The sequence below is a fragment of the Entelurus aequoreus genome, linkage group LG22 (genome assembly GCF_033978785.1).
Source record: "Entelurus aequoreus isolate RoL-2023_Sb linkage group LG22, RoL_Eaeq_v1.1, whole genome shotgun sequence".
Classification (NCBI taxonomy): Eukaryota; Metazoa; Chordata; class Actinopteri; order Syngnathiformes; family Syngnathidae; genus Entelurus; species Entelurus aequoreus.
Window position 1 is genome coordinate 5,113,448 of NC_084752.1, and position 21,689 is coordinate 5,135,136.

The 21,689-nt window shown below is 36.6% G+C and overlaps 1 protein-coding gene across 2 annotated transcripts in view; it reads right to left on the bottom strand.

The window, feature by feature from the left end:
* The window catches only part of inpp4b (inositol polyphosphate-4-phosphatase type II B), a 489,649-nt gene that overhangs the window by 391,077 nt on the left and 76,883 nt on the right, over positions 1–21,689 (bottom strand). The window contains exon 1 of one of the 2 annotated variants that reach the window (XM_062032296.1): positions 21,338–21,357. The exons of the other annotated variant lie outside the window; for it this stretch is intronic. The gene's annotated coding sequence lies outside the window, so the exon portion shown is untranslated. Of the gene's footprint in view, positions 1–21,337; positions 21,358–21,689 lie in introns of those variants that run through there. 2 annotated transcript variants of the gene reach the window in all.

Consider the following 21,689-nt stretch of genomic DNA (forward strand, 5'->3'; position numbering starts at 1 on the left):
GTGTGTAAAGGATATCACCACATGGGCTCAGAAACACTTTAGAAAACCACTTTCAGTAACTAGCTTGTCGCTACATCTGTAAGTGCAAGTTAAAACTCTCCTATGCAAAGCCAAAGCCATTTATCAACAACACCCAGAAACGCTGCCGGCTTCGCTGGGCCCGAGCTCATCTAAGATGGACTGGAAAAATGTTATAGGCCAGCACATTGTACTTTGCAAGGTTTTTTGGAACTATGAAATACATATATGTATTCCAAAACCTAAAAGGTTAAATGTCAATATTTTGTCATTTTCTCGGTGTATTTTCATAATCAAGAGAGCAAAATTCCATTTCTCAATTGGTGACTACAGTGCAAATAAAAACATCCTGAAAATAGTATAAAAGCAGCTTCCATGAAATACTAAAGTCATTCACAAACAAGGATGGGGCGAGGGTCACCACTTTGTCAACAAATGTGTGAGCAAGTTGTCCAGCAGTTTAAGAACAAAATTTCTTAACCAGCTATTGCAAGGAATTTAGGGATTTCACCATCTACGGTCCGTAATATCATCAAAAGGTTCAGAGAATCTGGAGAAATCCATCCCTCAGGCGGTACTGCATCAAAAAGCGACATCAGTGTGTAAAGGATATCACCACATGGGCTCAGGAACACTTTAGAAAACCACTGTCAGTAACTAGCTTGTCGCTACATCTGTAAGTGCAAGTTAAAACTCTCCTATGCAAAGCCAAAGCCATTTATCAACAACACCCAGAAACGCTGCCGGCTTCGCTGGGCCCGAGCTCATCTAAGATGGACTGGAAAAATGTTATAGGCCAGGACATTATACTTTGCAAGGTTTTTTGGAACTATGAAATACATATATGTATTCCAAAACCTAAAAGGTTAAATGTCAATATTTTGTCATTTTCTCGGTGTATTTTCAGAACCAAGAGAGCACAATTCCATTTCTCAATTGGTGACTACAGTGCAAATAAAAACATCCTGAAAATAGTATCAAAGCAGCTTCCATGAAATACTCAAGTCATTCACAAACAAGGATGGGGCGACGGTCACCACTTTGTCAACAAATGTGTGAGCAAGTTGTCCAACAGTTTAAGAACAACATTTCTCAACCAGCTATTGCAAGGAATTTAGGGATTTCACCATCTACGCTCCGTAATATCATCAAAAGGTTCAGAGAATCTGGAGAAATCCATCCCTCAGGCGGTACTGCATCAAAAAGCGACATCAGTGTGTAAAGGATATCACCACATGGGCTCAGGAACACTTTACAAAAACCACTGTCAGTAACTAGCTTGTCGCTACATCTGTAAGTGCAAGTTAAAACTCTACTATGCAAAGCCAAAGCCATTTATCAACAACACCCAGAAACGCTGCCGGGTTCGCTGGGCCCGAGCTCATCTAAGATGGACTGGAAAAATGTTATAGGCCAGGACATTATACTTTGCAAGGTTTTTTGGAACTATGAACTAATTTTACTTATTCATAAACCTAAAAGGTCAAATGCCAATATTTTATTGTCATTTTCACTGTGTATTTTCATGAGAGAGCAAAATTAAATTTCTCAATTGGTGACTACAGTGCATATAAAAACATCCTTAAAATAGTATACATCATAATAAAATATAAACATCACAGGTAATTAATAAATGGCAATAAAATCAGATTTAAAAAAACAAACAATGAATGCATTAAGTCTCCAATATTTTTAAATTAAACTATTTTTTTATGTAATTTATTTCATGGGTTGCTCTGCTTTATATTATTTTGATTTATTTTAGATTATATTGAGTGTCAGAGCTGTGCTGCAAGCAAAATGTGCATAATCAGCATAAACTTACAACAACTGTTTAATTGTGATTTGATAAAGCCCATTCATAGGACTTGAAGGTCGTTTAGGTTTGCAATAACATTTTACTTTTTATTTAGTTTATTGTAATGTTTTATTCAGATGTTTTCTTGTTTATATTTTTGATTATATGGAGTACAGGCATTTGATACATGCTGAAAAAAAAAAACTTTCGTAAAACTATTTTTCATTAAAAAAACATGTTTCAGTTCATATACTGTATTTTCTATTTGTTTATTATTCATAAAAACATGTTTCAATTCATATACTGTATTTTCTATTTGTTTATTTTTCATAAAAAAAACATTATTCAGTTCATATACTGTATTTTCTATTTATTTGTTTATTATTCATAAAAAACATGTTTCAGTTCATATACAATATTTTCAATTTTTTTTGTTTATTTTTCATAAAAACATGTTTCAGTTCATATACTGCATTTTCTATTTGTTTATTTTTCATAAACATGTTTCAGTTCATATACTGTATTTTCTATTTGTTTATTATTCATAAAAACATGTTTCAGTTCATATACTGTATTTTCTATTTGTTTAGTTTTCATAAAAAACATGTTTCAGTTCATATACTGTATTTTCTATTTATTTGTTTATTTTTCATAAAAAACATGTTTCAGTTCATATACTGCATTTTCTATTTGTTTATTTTTCATAAACATGTTTCAGTTCATATACTGTATTTTCTATTTGTTTATTATTCATAAAAACATGTTTCAGTTCATATACTGTATTTTCTATTTGTTTATTTTTCATAAAAAACATGTTTCAGTTCATATACTGTATTTTCTATTTATTTGTTTATTTTTCATAAAAAACACGTTTCAGTTCATATACTGTATTTTCTATGTATTTGTTTATTTTTCATAAAAAAACATATTTCAGTTCATATACTGTATTTTCTATTTGTTTATTATTCATAAAAACATGTTTCAATTCATATACTGTATTTTCTATTTGTTTATTTTTCATAAAAAAAACATGATTCGGTTCATATACTGCATTTTCTATTTATTTGTTTATTTTTCATAAAAAACATATTTCAGTTCATATACTGTATTTTTTATTTGTTTATTTTTCATAAAAAACATGTTTCAGTTCATATACTGTATTTTCTATTTGTTTATTATTCATAAAAACATGTTTCAATTCATATACTGTATTTTCTATTTGTTTATTTTTCATAAAAAAACATGATTCAGTTCATATACTGTATTTTCTATTTATTTGTTTATTTTTCATAAAAAACATGTTTCAGTTCATATACTGTATTTTCTATGTATTTGTTTATTTTTCATAAAAAAACATGTTTCAGTTCATGTACTGTATTTTCTATTTGTTTATTTTTCATAAAAAACATGTTTCAGTTCATATACTGTATTTTCTATTTATTTATTTTTCATAAAAAACATGTTTCAGTTCATATACTGTATTTTGTATTTGTTTATTATTCATAAAACACATGTTTCAGTTCATATACCGCATTTTCAATTTTTTTTGTTTATTTTTCATAAAAACATGTTTCAGTTCATATACTGTATTTTGTATTTGTTTATTATTCATAAAAAACATGTTTCAGTTCATATATCGCATTTTCAATTTTTTTTGTCTATTTTTCATAAAAACATGTTTCAGTTCATATACTGTATTTTGTATTTGTTTATTTGTCATAAAAAACATGTTTCAGTTCATATATTATATTTTCTATTTGTTTATTATTCATAAAAAACATGTTTCAGTTCATATACCGTATTTTCAATTTTTCTGTTTATTTTTCATAAAAACATGTTTCAGTTCATATACTGTATTTTCTATGTATTTTTTTTATTTGTCATAAAAAACATGTTTCAGTTCATTTACTGTATTTTCTATGTATTTGTTTATTTTTCATAAAAAAACATGTTTCAGTTCATACACTGTATGTTCTATTTATTTGTTTGTTGTTATTTAATTTTGTTTTTATATATTCAATGTTTTGTTTGTTTCATATTGGATTTAGTTCGTATTTAATTTTAGTTTTTGGGATTATATGAAGGACTATTTGAGACATACAGCCTAAAAAAAATGTAGTCAAATTTCAAGAAAACTGTTTGAATCTTAATAGTACTGTTACAACATTTGTATTATTCTAATAAAAAAAATAAAAAATAAAAATAAAAAAAACATCACATGTAAAAAAGTTTTTAAAAAAATACAATTTTGAGACCATTTTTGAGAGAAATTGAAAATTTGTTGAAAATGCTTATTTTTCTCCATTTCATTGTGTTCATCATTCATTACTGTCGAGGAGAACGAGCGCACCAATTACACGACTGCCCTGACGAGTGAGTCCGACAATGCAGACTTTGACCGTAGTAAAGTTAATTGGTAGTCCCAGGACAGGAAATAAGACTCCAGTTGTCTTGGGGCTAAAGTGCTTGTTTAGTATGGTGCAGGTGTCCACTGCACTGTCAGCACATCTCGGAATTGGAATGAGCTCGACCTTAAACATCTCGCGTGGACTTCAGTCTTCCTTCCCTGCCCAGCGAGAGGTCTGACCTTTTCCCATAAATCGTAGCCCTGCGTTGATCCCTGAACACAGTTCACTGTTTCCTTGTCTTCATCTAAAGGTTTACTTGACCGTCAACCTCGGAGACTACACAGCTTGTTGTGTTGTTGTTGTTGTTGTGTTGATGCGGTCTGACTGAATGAGTTTACATGAAGGGGCGGCAGCAGTGGGGGTGTAGCGCTACATGTAGAAGTCCATAAACGCATGCATAACATTACAGCCCAGTCTTTAGTTAGCGGGGGTATTGGCGAGCAGTAATGCCAAGGAGAAGCTAGAGCTTGAAAATCATCTCCTGTTTGGAAACACTTGGCCTTTGTTTAAGAGATCATTTTTTTATTCACCAGTCTCACTCACACACTCACACACACACACATACACACACACACACACACACACACACACACACACACACACACACACACACACACACACACACACACACACACACACACACACACACACAAACACATGAAATGCACACGCTATTACTTGTGAAACGCTCACACATACACTCATGAAATGCTCACACACACACACACACACACACACGTGAAATGCACACGCTAATACTTGTGAAACGCTCACACATACACATGAAATGCTCACACACACACACACACGTGAAATGCACACGCTAATACTTGTGAAACGCTCACACATACACTCATGAAATGCTCACACACACACGTGAAATGCACACGCTAATACTTGTGAAACGCTCACACGTAGACTAATGAAATGCTCACACACACATTAATTGCACACGCTAATACTTGTGAAACGCTCACACATACACTAATGAAATGCTCACACACACACAGGTGAAATGCACACGCTAATACGTGTGAAACACTTACACACTAATGAATTGCTCACACACACGTGAAATGCACACGCTAATACGTGTGAAACGCTCACACGTACACTAATGAAATGCGCACACACGTGAATTGCACACGCTAATACTTGTGAAACGCTCACACGTACACTAATGAATTGCTCACACACACATGAAGTGCACACGCTAATACTTGTGAAACGCTTACATACTAATGAATTGCTCACACACACGTGAAATGCACACGCTAATACCTGTGAAACGCTCACACATACACTAATGAAATGCTCACACACACACATGTGAAATGCACACGCTGATATTTGTGAAACGCTCACACATACACTAATTAAATGCTCACACACGTGAAACTTACACGCTAATACTTGTGAAACGCTCACACATACACTAATGAAATGCTCACACACACACATGTGAAATGCACACGCTAATACTTGTGAAACGCTCACACATACACTAATGAAATGCTCACACACACGTGAAATGCACACGCTAATACTTGTGAAACGCTCATACATACACTAATGAAATGCTCACACACACGTAAAATGCTCACGCTAATACTTGTGAAACGCTCACACATACACTAATGAAAAGCTCACACACACACACATGAAAGGCACACGCTAATACTTGTGAAATGCTCACACATACACTAATGAAATGCTCACACACACACACGTGAAATGCACACGCTAATACTTGTGAAATGCTCACACATACACTAATGAAATGCTCACACACACACACACACGTGAAATGCACACGCTAATACTTGTGAAACGCTCACACACACACTAGTAAAATACATTGAACTAACACAAGTGAAACATAGGTACACACACACACAAGTGAAATGCATTGGCACACACTACTAGTGAAATGCTCTCACACATGCGAGCACAAACGAGTGAAATGCTCACACAATACTCACGCAAACACTTAAAATTCTCACACACACACACGTGTTCACACACACGCACGACTGAAATCTCACACTAATGAAATGCTCACACACACACACGTGTTCACATACAAAACACACCTCACACACACAAAATCTCACACTAATGAAATGCTCGCACACACCAGTAAACGCTCAAACACACACACTAATGAAATGCTCACACACACGCGTTCACATTTAAAACACACATCACACATCACACGAAATCTCACACTAACGAAATGTTCACACACACCAGTAAACGCTCAAACACACGCACACAAATGAAATGCTCACACATACACATACTAGTAAAATTCTCACACACTAGTGAAAATCTTACACACACAAATGAAACGCTCACATGTACACACTAGTGAAATACTGACACTAACACAAGTGAAACATAGGTGCGGCGTTTTAAAAAGTCATAAGCTTTACTTTTTGAAACCGATACCGATAATTTCCGATATTACATTTTAAAGCATTTATCGGCCGATAATATCGGCAGTCCGATATTACCGGACATCTCTAATTAGAAGTGTTGTTCAGAAGACTGAACAAATCCAGCAGTTACTGTCAGACTCTAATCTGGATTAGCTTTGTCTATCGGAGACATGGTTCAAACCAGAGGTGGGTAGTAACGCGCTACATTTACTCCGTTACATCTACTTGAGTAAGTTTAGGGATAAATTGTACTTCTAAGAGTAGTTTTAATGCAACATACTTTTACTTCTACTTGAGTATATTTATAGAGAAGAAACGCTACTTTTACTCCGCTCCATTTATCTACATTCAGCTCGCTACTCGCTACTGATTTTTATCCATCTGTTAATGCACGCTTTGTTTGTTTTGGTCTGTCAGACAGACCTTCAAAGTAGCATGCCTGCGTTTCACCAATCAAATGCAGTCACTGGTGACGTTTGACTCCGTTTCACCAATCAAACACAGCCAGGCTGTCACATGATTAACAAGCTTAGGCTTACATGAACTCAACGTCAAATTTGAGGAAGCACATGGCGGTAAGTGACGTTAGTAGATATTTTGGCTGTCACCGCAGGCTGATGTTAGCTTCCCTGCTACAGGGGCGCCGCTAGGGATTTTGGGCCCCATGAAAAGAATCTTTACAGGGCCCCCTGTATTATAATTTCATCATCATTAGGGGCCTCTCTGGGCCCCCCTCCATCATGGAGCCCCTAGAGTCCGTCTCCTTTACCCCCCTTTTTCGGTGCCCCTGCCCTGCTATGAATCACTGTCAAATGTACATCGTGTGGGGACATTTATTAACGCACTGCACAGCATAGACACACACACACACACACACACACACACACACACACACACACACACACACACACACACACACACACACACACACACACACACACACGCACACACACACGCATGCATAGAAACACCAATCAGTGTGTTCCCAGGTGCAGCCCACACCTATCAGTTTATGGTTTGCGTAAAGGCTAACTTGTTATTTTCCTTTGTAATATCTGCCTACTGAGCCTATGGTGCTGTTAAGTTATTGTGGCTCAATTTGCCTTCATTTTTTTCATGTTAATGTATTATTATTTAATATATATTATTGTTTCAGTTGCTTAAGAGATATTCCTGGCTCTGAATTTGCTCATTGCTATTTTTATGTTTTTGTGCATTATTTGTTGCCGTCATCATTAATCGAACAGGTTACTCATCAGTTACTCAGTACTTGAGTAGTTTTTTCGCAACATACTTTCTACTTTTACTCAAGTAAATATTTTACTTTTACTTGAGTAATAAATCTCTAAAGTAACAGTCATCATATTTGAGTACAATTTCTGGCTACTCTAGTAGAATTTCTGACCTTTGACCTATACTCCATGTCTGTCAAGAATGTATGCTCATTTAATTTCTCTTCTATTCTGTGTCCCCGGGTGTGGGACAAAAGTGAATATTAAGTCGTGCCAACCTGTCTACAGAATGTTTTGATTGTTTAAGTATGATGAAGGAATCCAAGGATGTTGCAAAAACAAATGACGCCCGAGAAAAACCTGTGACGCACGAACCAACAGATAAAAATGGCAGGAGACCGGGACTCGAGAGAGATTGCTTTGGGAGTCCTCCGGAGGACGTTTGTGTGTCTGCATGGACAGCTCAATCTGACTTGATAATGGGTAAATAAACTTTTTGTACTAAATTCACTTTTGTTGCTGTTTAAGCTCTGGACAATCCACCACACTACTCTACCCACCTCCGGTTAGAACCTGCAACACCACGTGGGCCCTCCTCAGCGGGCCGTGGTGCATCTACGCCCCGGATGTTGCCCCGCAGCCATGAAACAAACTGGGACTGGGCCATGAATCAGCGCAGGAGAGTCTCTGGGTTAATACCGTGAAGGAGTGGTCCGCACATTCTAATGGGACTCAAGTGCTTCTGGAGGAGGTTAATGGGAGAATCCATTCTCCCGGCTGCTTGGCGGCCAGCTAAAAAAAAAAAAAGGGGGGCAGCTTTATTCTCTCTGCCGTGCACTCCCGCTATTCTCCATCTTCACTGCACCGGCTATTGATTTTCTCCCGCTCCTTTATCAGTCAGCCTTTAATAAGACGACACGTGTCGCCTTTTTAAAAGAAGGCCATCGGAATCTTAACACGTTTCCTGGCGCCATCACTCCGGTACGTTTTCGTTGTATAAGCCCGGAGAAGACAGCGTTCATCCCGGTGTGTGTGTGCGGGGTGGGGAGGGGACCGCAAGGAGACCGTGGCAACAAAGGCATGACCGGGGTAAAAAAAAAAAAAAAAAAAAAGGATGGCGGGACTGGTAGGAAGTGAAGAAGAAACCTCCTGGTGCGGAGTGGATTCATCTTCCGTCTTATTGCTCCTGCAGGGACCAATTTGTCTTCATTTAGCAGCCCCCCCCCATATTACATGTGTCATGAGATATAAATGTAATTAAGAGGACTTAAAGGAAACTAAATGACCTCAAATATAGCTACAAATGAGGCATAATGATGCAATATGTACATATCGCTAGCCTAAATAGCATGTTAGCATCGATTAGCTTGCAGTCATGCAGTGACCAAATATGTCTGATTAGCACTCCACACAAGTCAATAACATCAACAAAACTCACCTTTGTGCATTCACGCACGACGTTAAAAGTGTGGTGGACAAAAATGAGACGGAAAAAGTGGCATAAAACACGTCCTAGAAAGTCGGAGAAAGTTATACATGTAAAAAACAAACTACGGTGAGTTCAAGGACCGCCAAAATAAGTAGGACAAAACGGTGCTCGCCAAATACTTGAATCAGTGAAGCATATTTAATATAAACAGTGTGCTTTATAACAATTAGGGAGGTTTGTGTCATGTTTGTCCTCCTACAGAAACCATACTAAAACAAAAAAATAGATTTTTTTTCCCCTCATCTTTTTCCATTCTTCATACATTTTTGAAAAATCTCCAGAGAGCCACAAGGCGGCGCTAAAGAGCCGCATGCGGCTCTAGAGCCGCGGGTTGCCGACCCCCGCCTTAGCCATAACAAACATCCATCCATCCATTTTCTACCGCTTATTCCCTTCGGGGTCGCGGGGGGGGGCGCTGGAGCCTATCTCAGCTACAATCGGGCGGAAGGCGGGGTACACCCTGGACAAGTCGCCACCTCATCGCAGGGCCAACACAGATAGACAGACAACATTCACACTCCCATTCACACACTAGGGCCAATTTAGTGTTGCCAATCAACCTATCCCCAGGTGCATGTCTTTGGAGGTGGGAGGAAGCCGGAGTTTCCGGAGGGAACCCACGCAGTCACGGGGAGAACATGCAAACTCCAGAGCCCTGGATTGAACCCAAGACTACTCAGGACTAGGGCTGCAACAACTAATCGATTAAATCGATTAAAATCGATTATAAAAAATAGTTGCCGATTAATTTTGTCATCGATTCATTGGATCTATGCTATGCGCATGCGCAGAGGCTTTTTGAAAAAAAAATTTTTTTTTTTTTTTTTTTTTTTTTTAAATAAACCTTTATTTATAAACTGCAACATGTACAAACAGCTGAGAAACAATAATCTAAATAAGTATGGTGCCAGTATGCTGTTTTTTTTTCAATAAAATACTGGAAAGGATAGAAAGGTAGTTTGTCTCTTTTATCCGATTATTAATCGATTAATCGAAGTAATAATCGACCGATTAATCGATTATCAAAGTAATCGTTAGTTGCAGCCCTACTCAGGACCTTCGTATTGTGAGGCAGATGCACTAACCCCCCTTCCACCGTGCTGCCCCCATAACAAACAATCAAAACATTTTGTACAACGGTCAGGCCGACCATACGTTCAACTCTAACCCACAATGCTCTTCCAATGGTACAGAATAGAAAAAAGAGAAACGAGCAGAAATACCACTACTGTCGTGTCCTCCTTGATGCTTTTCGACCTGGCTCTCTTTCCGGACGTTGACAGACACAAAATAGGGTACAAAGGTCCGAAATTCCACCACAATGGTGTCTCGCGTCAAAAAGAAAAAGTCTGATTGAATTTTTTTAATAAACATATTTTGGCCGAAATAGCATTGGGCACACCTGTACCGGTTTCTCCTCAGATATATGGAATTGTGTTTGCAATATCGACGGACGAGGAAACAAAAAGTTTGCGCAAAAATTATGACTAAAAACAATGCCTCGAAAACAAAAACGGAAACTGCCGCAAATCCTACACTGCAAAAACTGAAATCTAAGTAAGATGAAATATCTCAAATAAGGGTGATATTTGCTTATTTTCTGTCTGATAAGATCATTCTTCTCACTGAGCAGATTTTATGTTAGAGTGTTTTACTTGTTTTAAGGGTTTTGGTCCTAAATGATCTCAGTAAGATATTACAGCTTGTTGCTGAGATTTGATGAGCTATATTGAGTAAAACATGCTTGAAACTAGAATATCAACTGTTGCAAAGCTGTGTCATCAACACTCACAAGTATAAAACTACTTTTTTAAAGTAATCATTTCTTACTTCAAGCATGAAAAAAAAAAATCATGATGCCGAGCGCATATCATTATGTCAAGATAATGGCACTAGCATTTACTTCATTTAAGAATATTTTTCAACATATTGAGCAAAAAGGTTGTTTTTTTTCTACCAAGAAAAGTGCACTTATTAGTGAGAACATACTTATTTTAAGATATTGGAAAGTCTTGACAAGCCGAATTTTCTTGTTCTATTGGGAGATAATTTTGCTTAGTTCAAATAAAATTCCCCTAATTTTTGTATTTTTTTTTTCTTGTTTTTGAACACTGACTTTTTGCAGTGTAAAAACCTCAGTAACAGTTTGACATTATCGGTCGTCCGAGTGTAGGCATGGGGAATTTGAACTTATTTGACTGCTTGTTTCCCCGACAAATGTTTGAGCCGGTGCCAAGACTGAAACCGGACGTGACGTCACAAACAAAAGAGGACTTGGTTTTAAGCCGGTCAGTAAACGTGTGGATAGAGACTGAAAGGCAAAACTGATGCCGTCTTGTTCGGCTTCTGGAACTTTTTTCTCCCCGTAGGAAATAGGATAAAAACAGTATTTTATAAAACCTTAAAAACTGTCAAACAAGTGTAAAAAGAAGTTAACGACTGTTGTAAACAAAGCAATAAAACTAGGGATGTCCGATAATGGCTTTTTGCCGATATCCGATATTCCGATATTGTCCAACTCTTTAATTACCGATACTGATATCAACCGATATATGCAGTCGTGGAATTAACACATTATTATGCCTAATTTGGACAACCAGGTATGGTGAAGATAAGGTACTTCTTAAAAATAATAATAAAATAACATAACTAAATTAAAAACATTTTCTTGAATAAAAAATAAAGTACAACAATATAAAAACTGTTACATAGAAACTAGTAATGAATGAAAATGAGTAAAATTTACTGTTGAAGGTTAGTACTATTAGTGGAGCAGCAGCACGCACAATCATGTGTGCTTACGGACTGTATCCCTTGCAGACTGTATTGATATATATTGATATATAATGTAGGAACCAGAATATTGATAACAGAAAGAAATGGGGGGAGGGAGGTTCTTTGGGTTGGTGCACTAATTGTAAGTATATCTTGTGTTTTTTATGTTGATTTAATTTTAAAAAAAAAAAAACACACAAAAAAAAACGATACAGATAATAAAAAAAACGATACCGATAATTTCCGATATTACATTTTAACGCATATAAATAGAACGCTTGACTTTGACAAGTTTGTTGATACGTTTGATTAGATGTTGATGCAAAAAAGCCAAAGAACAAGCAAATACGTCCAGATTTAAGTAATTTCCTGTTTTGCACACTCTTGGCATTCTCTCGATGAGCTTCAAGCACACCTGTGAAGTGAAAACCGTGTCAGGTGACGTCCTCTTGAAGCTCATGGAGAGAATGCCAAGAGTGTGCAAAGCAGTAATCGGAGCACAATGGTGGCAATTTTGACAATTCATACCATACCATTGTTCTCTGTTGGACTAATTTCACTTGATCAGACCTTTTTTACACTTGAGGCTCCAATATCGATAGAAAATCTGTATCGAGACACTCCTACTACTAATACAAGTGTAAAAAAGAATTTAACCACTGTAAAATGTAAATGGAACAATTAAACAATGGACTATAATAAGTCAACTTCCCTGAATATTCCTAGACGGGTTGGCAAATGGATAATACTTTGTCAGACTGGACAAACAAGTGTAAAAAGATATTAACATTGGAATGTGAGTCTGCTAACTTCTACTGTACCTAACTTAAGTAAAAGTTATTGTGTATATTTTTCTTTGCTTTCAAACGTCTTTTCTACAGTCTCTCGGGATCGTCTGTTTTGGTGTCGCACAATCAATCACTAACAAAGACGCCCGCCTAACTGATGCAGTATTTTTGAAATCAAACACTGTGGTTTTTTGTAACTGGAAGCTGGTAGCCTGGTGGTGTCATGGACAGTAAAAAGGTCATTGATGTCTCTTTGGAATCTATTAAGACCCGATCAATACGTTTCTTTCTCGTAGGCCTTGGTAGTCTGCGTCATGTGACCGAGCCTTCAAGGGAATCAGTTTTCTAAAAAACCTTTCCTGTTGTATCCTGACATTGATGTGAAATAAACCAGCCACAATGTGTGTGTACATACATCCATATATCCATATACATATTATTACATAACATACCTGCACTGAATATACATACAGTACATATATATACATATACAGTATACTGATACAATATATAGATATATCTATACATACATACATACATACATACATACATATATATATATATATATATATATATATATATATATATATATATATATATATATATATATATATATATATATATATATATATATATATATATATATATATATGTATATATATATATATATATACATACATACATACACTACCGTTCAAAAGTTTGGGGTCACCCAAACAATTTAGTGGAATAGCCTTCATTTCTAAGAACAAGAATAGACTGTCGAGTTTCAGATGAAAGTTCTCTTTTTCGGGCCATTTTGAGCGTTTAATTGACCCCACAAATGTGATGCTCCAGAAACTCAATCTGCTCAAAGGAAGGTCCGTTTTGTAGCTTCTGTAACGAGCTAAACTGTTTTCAGATGTGTGAACATGATTGCACAAGGGTTTTCTAATCATCAATTAGCCTTCTGAGCCAATGAGCAAACACATTGTACCATTAGAACACTGGAGTGATAGTTGCTGGAAATGGACCTATGTAGATATTGCACCAAAAAGCAGACATTTGCAGCTAGAATAGTCATTTACCACATTAGCAATGTATAGAGTGTATTTCTTTAAAGTTAAGACTAGTTTAAAGTTATCTTCATTGAAAAGTACAGTGCTTTTCCTTCAAAATTAAGGACATTTCAATGTGACCCCAAACTTTTGAACGGTAGTGTATGTCAACGTTTAGGTCCAGAATATATAAAGTCACCAAAAAGGAATGGACAATGAAGGTGAAGGCAAAAGAGTGAGGAGTGTCCTGATCAGATATCTAGATCCCTAGATTGATTGATGTCAAATGTTCTTTATCACATTGTTTACGTGTCTAATAAAGATTTGATTCATTTTTGATGTCTCAGGTGTGATTCACCACAATAGGGCCCCACAGCACACTGGATTCCAGTTCATTGAAATACCACAACACTGGATATTGTTCAGATAAGTTACATATAAGAACTTGCACACAAAGCAACACTGGAGGCGACTATGACGTGAGAATTTTCCGCGCATGCGTACTAGGTCGTGTGTGGACACTGATAAAGTTAGGTGGGATTTACCCTGGATAACCTTATCTGGCTTAGTGTAAACCTGGCCTAACAGACAGGAATCATAGAGACAAATACAGCGTGAGGAAGTTCTCATTGACTCAATGTTATAGCCTACATTTTTGTTTTAATCCCAGTTTTAGCTTTTCTTTGAGGAAACGGTGGAATTCGACAGAACAACGGCTCTGATTTTAACTCCGAAACCAGAAAATTCCCAGGTGGACTTAGTCCCTCTGTTGCGCATCGATATTGTTAATACAGGACAGCAAAATGTAAAAAAAAAGGCAACTTAAAACTGGTTCTATATTATTGTTTTTGTGATGTGTAAGGATTATATTTCAGACATCCGTGCAAAGCAGCCTCAAATCCTAATATTATGGAATTTGGAAGGCAAAAATGACTACTCAGTGGCCTAGTGGTTAGAGCAGACCTGGGCAAATTAAGGCCCGGGGGGCCACATGCGGCTCGTTAAGTATTTCAATCTGGCCCGCCGGACATTCCCAAATAATATTTTTTTAGATCTTTAAGATGGAAAGTGTAGCTGCCATTATGATGCGCAGTCATGTTTTCTAATGAACGGAAGTCTTGAACTATACTAAGTATTTCAATGGTTGGAATCTGCGCTTTTGCATGATGTACTAGTTACTATCAGTGTTTCCCACACATTCATTTATTTGTTGCGGCCCGCCACGAAAGAACTACGTCCGCCACAAATAACTTTTTTTTTTTTTGTCCTGTCCAGCTTCTCAGGCAAATCATATAGTTGATGTAGATGCCCATATAGGCTGTTCACATTTACTTTACACAAGAGAAGTGTAGGATACTTCTCTTGTTGCCTTATTTCTATTTGACCACTACTGTTTTCTGTTTATTTGTTACTGACTGTGGCAGGACACCTCTGCCTCTGTTTCACTTTATGTTGCTGGTAAATAATATGGTTGTAGTAGTAGGCTAAAGTTAAATTATTTAGTATGCACTAATTAAAGGGGCAGAGCTTTAAGAGACATTTTAGCTTTTATATTTTATAAGATATATTTTTTGTAAGAACCACAATTAATGAATATATTTCAGTGAATAACTTATTGTTCAAATCTGTATATAAATATGTACATAAAGTGTTGTAATTATATTGTAAAATGGATGGATGGATGGACGTTTAAAACAAAACTGTTATTAATTAGTAAGTATACATTTTTTGAGCCTTTTTAGAGAAAATCATATTGTAGTAAATTATGCAAATTACTCGATGTCATGGTGACCACGCCCATAGCCACGCCCATAGCCACGCCCCCCACCGCCACAGGTATCTTGGCAGTTTACGGGAAACACTGACTATGGTAATCTAATCAGTTACTATGGTCATCTAATTAGTTACTATGGTCATGTAATTATTTAATATGGTAATTAATTTGTTACTATGGTAATCTAAGTGACAGCAGCGCAGACGAGGCACCGAGCAGTGGGGGCGGGGGAGCGTTTCCACAGAGTGTCAGCCTGAAATGTGGGTGTCAGGGATAGATGTGGAAGGAGATTTTCACAACAAAGTTCTAAAACTTAGTTATATATCAGATTGTATATTGCATTTTTACCCTTTGCGTTCATATCTCGCTGTTTGTCGCATTTTTGTCGCGTTTTGCTTGATTGTAAAATATGTCCATGGAGAGGGGCTGTGACGTTCATAAGTTGTCAATATTCAGTGTTTTATCCTTCGTAGAAAAATGTAAAATTCCATTACGTTTTTTAAGGCGGTCTGTCATAACGTTTTTAGCATTCAATCAGACATTATTGGGAGGTTTTGTATAATATTCCTAAAAATAGATACATTTCTTTCTCTAAATGTGGCCCCCCAGTCAAAATCATTGCCCAGGCCTGGGTTAGAGTGTGCGCCCTGAGATGGGTAGGTTGTGAGTTCAAAAAGACTACAAAAATGGGGGCCATTACCTCCCTGCTTGGCACTCAGCATCAAGGGGTTGGAATTGGGGGTTAAATCACCAAAAATGATTCCCGGGCGCGGCCACCGCTGCTGCTCACTGCTCCCCTCACCTCCCAGGGGGTGAACAAGGGGATGGGTCGAATGGAGAGGACACATTTCACCACACCTAGTGTGTGTGTGACAATCATCGGTACTTTATTTATTTATTTATTTATTATTATTAAAAAAAAAGCCCATTTCCAACACTGACACTCTTATTTCCGTTTCACTCCGTCTTGCAGCTATTTCGACGTGACCCGCCGAGGTAAAAAAAACAAAAAAACGTGGCCCTATTGTCAGCGCCGCACGGCGGGACGCCCAATGGACCTCCCCCTCCCTTGTCATTTTTGTCCTGAGCATCGCCGACTCCATCTCGGAACCTTTCGGCCGCGGCTGATAAAATATTTAAGATCTGCCATGATTAAAGTGCATCCTCCTCACCTTGGCCGCAGAAATCCATTAACCCCGGGAGAATCAATCCCATTGATTCCACTGATAGAGGCTGCAAAAGTGCGCGTGGAGGGGTCAAGGTAGAAGGTGAGCGATACAGTGCAGAGGCTGGGTGCGAATGAAAAAAAATATATATATATATATTAAAAAAAAGACTTTTTACTCACACAGTCAAGCTGGAGGCATACAAAAATGTATGGGACATCAGTCAGGAACACAATTATTTGCATGGCTCAGAGGGTTGAGGGAAGGCGTGTGAGCCTCCCTGACACGAGCACTCAAAAGGCTCCCGCCGTCTTAACACGGCATAGCTTAGCGTAGCGTAGCATCAGGGGGCAGGAAGGAGGAAGAGACCGCGGTGCCAAATAATTCATAGCATTGTCATCTTGCACCATCACACTGCTGCAGAGGAAGTCTGCTTTACTGGGCAATATTGACCTCCGCCAAGGTTTCGTCTATGGCGGGGGGGGGGGGGGGGGGGGGGGGGGGGGGGGGGTCGGCAACCCGCATGCGGCTCTTTGGAGCTTTTTCAAAAATGTATGAAAAATGGAAAAAGATGAGGGGGAAAACATTTTTTGTTTGTTTTAGTATGGTTTCTGTAGGAGGATGAACATGACACAAACCTCCCTAATTGTTATAAATCACACTGTTTAGTAGGGCTGCGAATCTTCAGAATCGATTTTTTTCCGATTCAACGCGATTCTCGATTCAAAAACGATATTTTCCCGATTCAAAAGGATTCTCTATTCATTCAATACATAGGATTTCAGCAGGATCTACCCCAGTCTGCTGACATGCAAGCAGAGTACCGTCATTTCCGGACTATAAGCCGCACCTGACTATAAGCCGCACCAATCCAATCCAATCCACTTTATTTATATAGCACATTTACACAACAAGAATGTTTCCAAAGTGCTGCACAGCCATGTTAAAAACAATATTAAAAACAATATTAAAAACGATATTAAAAATAATATTGAAAACAATATTATGCTACACCAATGACTGAATAAAAACAAAGAATAAATGAATAGAAAACCAATACAGAGACAATATAAAAAATAAATATGATTAAAAACGATTTTAAAGGGTAAAACCAATTAAAACACCAGCTAAATTTAGGGGAAAATACAGATTGCTCCATATATAAGCCGCACCCGACTATAAGCCGCAGGGTTTTGATGTGTAATTACTGTAGTATATAGGGGTTCCTGCTACCACGGAGGGGATTGTCGGGACAGAGATGACTGTTTGGGAACGCAAAGCGTCCCATTTACTAACAATAAATCTTTCAATCATTCAATCAAACTTTCACATCTTTGACATGGCGAACAGCATTCGTGCAGAGTACAAATAATACAACGGTGCGAAGTAATACAAAGTGCTCGCCTGTACGTTATCAAAATAGTAAAAGTGGAAATTGATAGAGTATATGAAACTAAATTCTTGGGAATAATAATTGATCATAAATTATGTTGGAAACCGCATATTGAATATATAAAGGGAAAAATATCCAAATCCATTGCTATTCTTTATAAAGTAAAACACATGCTGAATAAGAAATGTTTGCATATGTTATATTATTCTTTTATTTTTCCATATTTAACATATTGTGTTGAAGTTTGGGGAAATGTTTATAAAACAAACGTACAACCAATAATTAAACTTCAAAAAAGGGTCATTAGAATAATACACAAAGCGTGCTACTATGAACATACCAATCCATTATTTATAAGTTCTAATGTGTTAAAATTTTCAGATATTGTGTTTTTAAAAACAATGGAAATGATGTTTCGAGTAAAGAACAACAGCCTTCCAGCTTGTATTCTTAGGTTATTTCAATTAAGAGGAGAAAACTATCATTTACGGGGGATATTGGTTTTTGAAATATGTAAAGTAAGAACGAATACAAAATACAAACGTATTTCAGTTTTAGGAGTTAAATGGTGGAACAAGCTCAGTGATGAGTTGAAGACATGTACTTCTTTGTTAAGGTTTAAGAAAACATTGAAAGGTGAAATAATTGAAAATTATAAAATATAGCAACGATTACTTTCATCCCATTGATTTTTTTTTTTTCTTTTTAATGTTGATGTTCCACGTAATCTTATTTTCAGTGAAGGTATAGGATAGGCAAATATAAGCCTTGGCTTCAGCCTATTCCTTTTTCGGTCATGCTTTTTCTTTTCTTTTCTTTTTGTGTGTAAATGTGTATGATTGTTATATATGTATAATTTGTACTGTACTGTCACACAAAATGGTTAATGGTTGATTATATGACCGAAATAAACTTATTTCAAAATAAGCAGCCTACCGGTATATGAAAAGTCAGTCTTTAATCATTGCGTCATCGTCTTCCTCCTGCGTACTAAAACCACCCAAATCCTCTTCGTGGGTGTCGGAGAAGAACAGGCCGTAAATAAGCCGCACCCTTGTATAAGCCGCAGGGACCAGAACGAGGGGGAAAAGTAGCGGCTTATAGTCCGGAAATTACGGTAGTAGATTTTTGTAAAAAGCTTTTATAATTGTAAAGGACAATGTTTTATCAACTGATTGCAATAATGTCCATTTGTTTGAACTATTAAATGAACCAAAAATATGACTTATTTTATCTTTGTGAGAATATTGGACACAGTGTGTTGTCAAGCTTATGAGATGCCATGCAAGTGTAAGCCACTGTGACACTATTGTTCTTTTTTTATAAATGTCTAATGATAATGTCAATGAGGGATTTTTAATCACTGCTATGTTGAAATTGTAACTAATATTGATACTGTTGTTGATAATATTCATTTTGGTTTCACTACTTTTGGTTTGTTCTGTGTCGTGTTTGTGTGTCCTCTCAATTGCTCTGTTTATTGCAGTTCTGAGTGTTGCTGGGTCGGGGTTGCTTTTGGAATTGGATTGCATTGTTATGGTATTGCTGTGTATTGTTTTGTTGGATTGATTAATTAAAAAATAAATAAATAAACATTTTAAAAAAATTTAAAAAAAAAAGGATTTTTTAAAAATGACTCGATTCTGAATCGCACAATGTGAGAATCGCGATTCGAATTCGAATCGATTTTTTCCCCCACACCTCTACTGTTTATATTAAACATGCTTCACTGACTCGAGTATTTGGCGAGCGCCGTTCTGTCCTACTAATTTTGGCGGTCCTTGAACTCACCGTCGTTTGTTTACATCAGGGTTGTCCAAACTTTTTCCACTGAGGGCCGCACATTGAAAAATCAAAGCAAGCGGGGGGCCATTTTGATATTTTTCATTTTAAAAACCAATACAATAAATTAGAGATGTCCGATAATATCGGTCTGCCGATATTATCGGCCGATAAATGCGTTAAAATATAATATCGGAAATTATCGGTATCGGTTTTTTATTATCAGTATCGTTTTTTTGTTTGTTTGTTTGTTTTTTGTTGTTTTTATTAAATCCCCATACAAAACACAAGATACACTTACAATTAGTGCACCAACCCAAAAAACCTCCCTCCCCCATTTATACTCATTCACACAAAAGGGTTGTTTCTTTCTGTTATTAATATTCTGGTTCCTACATTATATATCAATATATATCAATACAGTCTGCAAGGGATACAGTCCGTAAGCACACATGATTGTGCGTGCTGCTGCTCCACTAATAGTACTAAACTTTAACAGTTAATTTTACACATTTTCATTAATTACTAGTTTCTATGTAACTGTTTTTATATTGTTTTACTTTCTTTTTTATTCAAGAAAATGTTTTTAATTTATTTATCTTATTTTATTTGATTCATTTTTTTTTTTAAAGTACCTTATCTTCACCATACCTGGTTGTCCAAATTAGGCATAATAATGTGTTAATTCCACGACTGTATATATCGGTTGATATCGGTATCGGTTGATATATCGGTATCTGTAATTAAAGAGTTGGACAATATCGGCATATCGGATATCGGCAAAAAGCCATTATCGGACATCCCTACAATATATGTATAAAAAATATACATTTAGGCTTCCATTCAGGCTTGATCGCGGGGACCCCAAAGGGTTTTGGTCCAAAAAAATATAAAAAATGTGTCATTATTCAGTATTATTATTTTTATTATTATTCAAGTTTTAAATCTCTAGATCTGTGACGATCGGTCACTTAATTTCCGTTTGTTTCCTTGTTTGTGTATTACTTCCTGTCAGTGCTCTTATTTTGTTAAATGTCCTGTTTGTTCCGCAGAGCACTGTTTTCTCCTCACCTGCCGTTGATTGGCAGCCGGTCCACACCTGCTGCCAATCAGCATATGTCTATTTATGTTTTCTCTCGAGCACTCCTCAGGGCTCGATGATAGACTCTCTACGTTTGGAACTTTTTATGCAAGACTTGCTTTATTTTCTGTTTATGATAATTAAAATAATTGTACCTGCTAATCCTCCTCCTGGTTCTTGCATCTTGGGGACACACAAACGGCAGCCATGCGAGTTCAACATTAGATCTATCCGTCAGTATAAAGTGTTTAAATATATAAGTTGTATGCTCTTTTTGTCAAAGAAAACCCAGTTTTTTTAGTGGAAAAAACACAAAATATGCCAAATTTTCACTCAATAAAATTTTTAAGTGGAATATTTGAGATTATATAATAATTGGAGCCTTAAAAGGGTCAATAACTCATAACACCATTGACTTTAATTCATTATTATATTTTGAGCAATGACACTTAAAAACAAATCACACTAAAATTATTGGGGTATAATTAAAGGGTCCTACTCATTTAA